The sequence below is a fragment of the Rosa chinensis genome, chromosome 5 (assembly GCF_002994745.2).
Source record: "Rosa chinensis cultivar Old Blush chromosome 5, RchiOBHm-V2, whole genome shotgun sequence".
NCBI lineage: Eukaryota > Viridiplantae > Streptophyta > Magnoliopsida > Rosales > Rosaceae > Rosa > Rosa chinensis.
The window spans coordinates 46,500,495-46,507,385 of record NC_037092.1 but is presented as its reverse complement, the minus strand read 5'-3'; the positions used below and the strand labels follow the sequence as shown (position 1 = coordinate 46,507,385).

At 35.6% G+C, this 6,891-nt stretch overlaps 1 long non-coding RNA gene across 1 annotated transcript; it reads left to right on the top strand.

Annotated features, from left to right (window-relative positions):
- The first annotated feature begins 4,746 nt into the window (after positions 1-4,746).
- On the top strand, positions 4,747-5,485 carry LOC121053162. The gene is made up of 3 exons (XR_005810940.1): positions 4,747-4,804; positions 5,005-5,173; positions 5,254-5,485. It is a non-coding gene; the product is annotated as an uncharacterized LOC121053162 (long non-coding RNA).
- The last annotated feature ends 1,406 nt before the right edge of the window (positions 5,486-6,891 follow it).

Here is a 6,891-nt window from a genome sequence, read left to right as displayed (position 1 = left end):
TCTCTTTCTTCTTTCTTTTTTTTATTTTTTATTTTTTATATCTTTTGCCGTCTCTTTCTGTCTCTCTTCTGGTCTTCTTCTTTTTAGTTTTTTATTCTTTCTCTTTCTTCTTTCTTTCCCCGTCTCCGACTCTCCTCTCTCTTTTTTTCCTCCTTCTTATTTCCCGCTCTTCTGTTTCTTATCTTCTTCTTCTTCAAAAATAGCAACCTATAAAGTGTTTCTCTCAGACTCTGCTCTCTTCCCATAATCTGATTCAAACTCGGCCCTGGATCTCTCTTTTACTTCAAGTTTCTTTTCTTGCTTATGTTGATTTTCTTTACTGGGAGGAAAAATCTGGTTTTGGGTTTAGTTGGTGTTGAGTAAAGTTTTGGTCATTCATTTCTTTGCGTCTTGGGTTTTGTTAGTTGTGAAATTTGGTGAACACCCAGATGAGGTTTTGTTACAAATTTGGAGAATCATGCTTTATAGATGAATGAAGTTTGAAACTTTTGTTTGATTTTAGCAGAGGTTACAGATCTGAGGTTGATTCTTCCTTCACCACAACACTCTTCCATCACTGTGTGTGGTATGGAGACTGAAGAGACTCATAACCGTGCGGGTCGAAGAGTTCTCAGAAGGAGAAAACATAAGAAGAAGAAGGGATCGGTGATGTACTGGTGACTGGTTTGCGGCCCAATGTCAAACTCGGTTACAAGCCCAACCATATCGAACTGACTGATTAAATCGGTATACCGACATCTCGATATACCATATTTTGTGGCCGGTAGTGGTATGATTGTTTGCATACCAGTATAAGTTGGTACGGTACATGGTATCGGCCCGTCAGCTTCGGTACCAAACCGAACCCAGCCCTATGATTTATGGCTTTGGTGATTGTTAAATGAGTGATGTTTAAATGGTTGAAAGGCAACATATGCAGATTTCACTATGTTGTCTCAAGAAAATTGAAACAACAGAAACAAACAATAATCTTATTTCTACCTACTTCAAATTAACAACATAAAAGTGGAGTTCAAATCACTCCCAAACAACAAAAGTATGTGGTTAATCTCTTATTCCTACCTACTTCAAACAACATAAAACTGGACTTCAAATCACTTTCAAACAACAGAAGTAGGCACTGGTTGCATGTATTGCTACTAACACTCAAACAACATAATTTAACTAAAACACTGGTTAAAATTCCAAAGAGAAGATAGAAAAATGACACTGAATACAACTTCAGACAACATAAATTATTCTCTTGTTCCTAACTACTTCAAACAACATAAAACTGGAATTGAAATCAATCTCAAACAACAGAAGTAGGCGGTTACTTGTATTGCTAATAACACTCGAACAACATAATTCAACTAAAACTGTGGTTGCAGATCCAAATAGAAGACAAATAAATGATACTGAACACAACTACAAACAACAGAAGATACACTAGGCCAAAAATTCAATCAGACAACACATATCAGACGGCAGCAAACATTTTAACTATCGTCTGAAATAATCAGACGACAGCAAAAAAAATTTTGTCATATGAATTTCTGAATCCAACGACAGTTATTACTTTTCTCTTGTGCAAATACTTTTCAGACAATGGTTGATATTATGATGTTGTCTGAATGGATCAATTCAGATAACAGTTATTATTTCATAATTGACCAAGGTTTATTCAGACAATGATTTGTTTTTGATGTTGTCTGATTGTTCAATCACACAACTGTTATTAGTTGTCTGTTGTGCAATAACCTTTAAGTCAATGGTTGCCAAAAGATGTTGTCTGATTTCTGTTTCACACAACTGTTTTTATTCGTCTGTTGTCTCATTATCTTCAAACAATACACACTAACTGATGTTGTCTTAATTTAGTTTTTTTTTTTTCCCTCTCCCGATACAATATATCTAGGGTTAGATATATGACTTTTAACACTTTGACAAAAATCAAAAATTAAACTCTTTCCTCTCCATTTGACCAAAACACCGGAACTCCCGCCTCTCTCTCTCAAAATCACTTTCAATCTCATCGGCCCTCAGTCGACCTCAGCCCACAGCCCTCAGCTCTAAGACCTCCTCTCTCTATCTCTCTCTCTCTCTCTCTTAGATAGACCGTACTCTCAGCCATCTCTCTCCCACCGCAGTGATCGCCAGTCGACCACTGCCGCAGTGACCACCAATGGTCGTGAATCAGTCGTGACTCCTCTCCGATTCGGCAGCGAAGTAGTTCTACCTATCACCAAACGTACAGCCTCAATCAGATTCAGTTCTTCCTTTTTTTATTTTTATTTTTTTATTTATTGGGTTTCTGAATTGACTGATACCTGCTGAAATTATTTGGGTTTCTTGATTGGGTTTTTTGAAATTGTCGTTTCTTATTGATTATGTTTCTGAAATTGATTGTTTGGGATAGTGTGTTTGATTCGAAACAAAAAAGAAAAAAAATGCACTGTCTTTGTTGAGAGGGTAAAGCTGCTGGTGTAGTAGTTAGTTTTGTGTGTTTTTTTTTTTTTTTGGATAAGGGCTTAATTGAGTATGGGTTTCGATGTTTGGAAGTGATGAGAGATGACTTGAAAACTTGTTTGTGATGGTAAATTTTTGTTCTTTTTTCTTGTACAGGTTGAAAAATACAAGGCTGCTAATCAAAAGACAATATTTACATTGGAAGAGGTATGTTTAGAGTCTTGCTACGTTACCTGTGTATATATGTCTATCCTTTCCTGCATTCACGTGAATTGTGGTTCAATTGAAACAAGCCATTTTGGTTTATGTTGTTGTCTTAGTTGCTGGAATGAGACCATATATAATATTGATTCCTTAACGCTTTGACTGACTAAAAGTTCATTGTGGCAAAGGCTTTTTCTTTATTAATAAGAATCTGATGCAATTATTAATTGTAGACAATGAAAGATAATTATAATCCTGAACTGTTATGGTTACTATGTCTATGTTTCTGTTGCCAGTGTGATATCAGCTTCCTAGACATTACAAGTTTACAATTATAAGTAGTGCTGCCATTAAGGTGTGATTACTTTTGTATGGTATATGGATTTGAAGAATTAATGATCTTTAAAGGTCGTGGCTTAGGCTCTGCATTTGGGAAAACATGGCCAATGTATCTCGGTTATTTCTGTTCTTTTCATGCATCATCTATAATATTTGTTGCTGTAGGACCCTGATCTTAGTAACCATTTATGAGACATGTCAAAATTGATAATAACCTAAGAAGCACCGATACGGGTACTAGTACCCGGATAAGATATGATCAGATACGTGGAAACGGCAAATCTTAAATATAATAGGATACGGGTACGTGAAGGAAATGCCAATTAAATATATATATATATATATATAAAATTATATATATATATATATATATAATTAGAAGAAAAAAAATATGAAACATAAACATAAAGAAAGATGGGAGAGGGGGAGGAGAAGTTTCTGATGTTGTTGGGGAGACAAAGATCCAGTCTTTTCTCTTCTCTGAGGAGGAGGTGGGAAAGAATGAGCAGAAGACCAAAAATCCAGAATAGATTGGGTCCTCCTCGATCTGGGTCAGCTTCTCCTCGTCTCTCTCTCTCTTTCTTCGATCTGGGTCAGCTCGTCGCTCTCTTTCTTTCTTAGCTTCGTTTCCTTCTCTCTCTCTTTCTTCGATCTAAGATTCGTTTCCTTCTTTCTCACTTTCTTCGATCTGGGTCAACTCGTTTCTCTCTCTCTCTCTCTCTCTCTCTTTCTCAGCTTCGTTTCCTTCTCTTTCTCTTTCTTCGATCTGGGTCAATTTGTATTAAGTTTTTTTTTTTTTTAAGAGTAAAAAGTCAGTAGTACCCCCACGTTTCTATTTATTTGTGTATCCAAATCAAGATACGCATTTCCAAACCGTATCCAAATCCGGATATGCGTTTCCGACTCATTTCGTACTAGTTTCCCTGATCGATACGGGAAACGAAGGGAATTTGGCGTTTCCGTGCATCATAGATAATATCATATTTGAAATTGGTTTTGCAAAAAAAGAAAAGAAAAGAAAAAACTCTGTTGCAAATGATAGAAGAATTAATAGTGATTACTAATTAAAGGGTGTGGCTTATCTCTATGTTCCATTGATCTTTAGCCTTCGGCCCTGCAATTTGGAAAAGGTGGAAAGGTTATTTTAGATGTGTGATGTCCTGATAGTCCAGGAGGCAGTGTTGAAACTGAAGGTATTTTTACTTCCTTGTTGTGCTTTGCTTTCATACTTTTGTATTGAATCTGAAAATGGAGAACTAACTACCTTAAAGCTTATGGCTTTCTCTATTATATCAGGAGCATTACATTAATCATCAAAAACACTTGGTTTTTGTGGCAAAATATAGCACATGACCAAAGAGTGTTACACCTTGAATGATAAGAACTGCCCTTACTGCCATGTAAGAACATTTTCCTTCCATATCTATCAATTGCTAAGTTTTGTTAAAAGCATGTACTTGGTGTTGATTAATTCATGTGAAAGAAAATTAAACATAGTGTTAAAAATGAATAAATAATAGCATTCTAGTTCTAATTGGTCTTTACCCTTAGCCCTGGAATTTTTATGCTACGTTGCAGGGCCAGATTTGGAAATGGCAGAAACGAAGTTCCCATTTTATAGTGACTACTGATCGATAGTTTCATATATAATATGATACTTGAGACAAATGAAGTGCTACATACCCATGTCACTTTTCATTTTTTGTCTAATAATTGGGATGGCTATGGCATTTACAATGGTGCCAGAGTGAAAAGGGCGAAGATTGGCCCAAGATATGATATGCCAAATCAAAATCATTCAATTCCCTCTCAGGTGATTTTCTGCAAAATCTAGTGCCCTGTTGTCATTGTTAATCAAATATTGATTATGTATATACTAGTACTGGAGGTAAGCATGGTCCCTTGGCTGACCAATAGGGGAACATTTTTGATTTTAGAGTGCCATTGCTTATGACGTTTTGAATTAGTGTCTTGTAACTTGGCCAACATGCTCTGTTTCTTTTCCAAATGTAGTGAATTTCTATGCCAGTGCTTTGCTAATGTTTGGCTGGAGATAAACAATGGAGGTACTAGCATTGAATTTCTACTTTCCACTTTTATGTGCCAACTTCTGGATCCTCTTTTGATCAAAGGCTCAAAGCATCTCTGGTTGTTATGCAATACTGCTAGCCTGCAACTGAAGGTATTTCCAATTTGAAGTCATTTTGCATATAATCTAAAAGTGAAGAATGACCTTAAGGGCCAACTTGTCTACTGTCTCAGGAGCAATAAAGTCATTGGCAATAACTTCAGAGTTATGTGGGGAAAACAGATGGCATATGGCTAACAGTATTGCACCTTTATATGGACTCGTGAGATTCTTAATTTCCAGTTTCCAGGTCATCAGTTGCATATATTTACTTCTAATTATGGATGTAGGTTATGGAGAGCACCTGTGGATTCACTTACTCCTACAATAGTAGACATGCTCAATGAATAAGCTAAAGTAAATCAAAACAGGTCTTCAGCCTTTGTTCTCTGTTAATTATATGCAGCATCTCAGCAAGGAAAATTTCTATTCTAGGTCAACTTTAGGCTGTTGTTGATGCAGCTTCTGCTAGCATCCTCATTATCACCACAAAGTATTCTTCAAGACTTGGTTGGTTTCAACATTTCACTAAATGTTGTTATAAAACTAGTTCTGTTGATGTAATGACTTTTGTTGGATATATGGATGAATGTATCGGATTTTTACATGAATGAATGTGTTTTGGATGTGATGTCATTTTGAATGTATATCAGACTATTCAATCCAGCTAAAAACTATTGTGCAATAATTGATCATCACAAAATTCCTACCAAAAACTGTTGTCTGAGCCATCTAACTATAATACTATAAAGAGTAAAAGAACGAGAAAGTCATTGTCCAGCAAAACAACAAATAACAGTTTTTTGAAGAAATCTATAGTATCAATAATGGATAGACAATGGGATTTGCAAGTACACATTGTCTGAACAAGCATATAAACCCCTTGTTGCCTGGCACAGCCTTCAGACTACTGACAGGATAGTAGCTGCTGTTGTACTAACCTTTATCAAACGACAGTTTTCTGGTATTGTCTGATTATGTATCAGACGATATTGAGATAGACAACAACAGCCTCTATTATCAGACGACAGTGAAAAACTGTCGTCTGATTGAATTATTGGCCTAGTGAAAGAGTCCAAACTACACTCCAAATTAGATTCAAACAACATAAATAAACTAAAACAGTGGCTGAAAATCAAATCTAACCACAACAATCACAAACATTTGTAGTCCAAACAACTTCAAACAACATAATTCACATAGAAAAAGTTGTTGTACACAAACTAAGTCAACATATTTCTATCATTGAATAATAAATCAAACAATAGAAACATCAACTAAGCTTCATTATTGGTACAATCAAATGACAGTTAAACGTAAATCTATGTCATTTGAATTCAATTACAAACGACAGAGTTTATGTTAGATCCATTATTACATTTAAATATCAACAACATTCATATGGAGTTGTAGTGTACTTCAGACAACAGATGGTCTGTAATTCTTCAATATTGAGTGCATTAGACGACATGCAATATCCTATACTACATCTGTTGTCTGAGTGATATATCAACGACGGGGTTTCTCTATCATCTGAGTGGCTAAGAGACGACAGCCATCCAAACAACAGATTTCTGGAACTTCAGACGATAGATATGATTCGTCGTCTGAAGGGTATATTGGCATAGTGAAAGGTAGATGACACTTTATTAATATTTTCCTTCTTTGTACTAGGAGTTTATACAATGAGAAACCAATTTACAAATATTTCAGGAGACAGTTTCTACCCTTGAAGACTCAATTGGACATAGTAATAGAGGTTAAAATGTGGA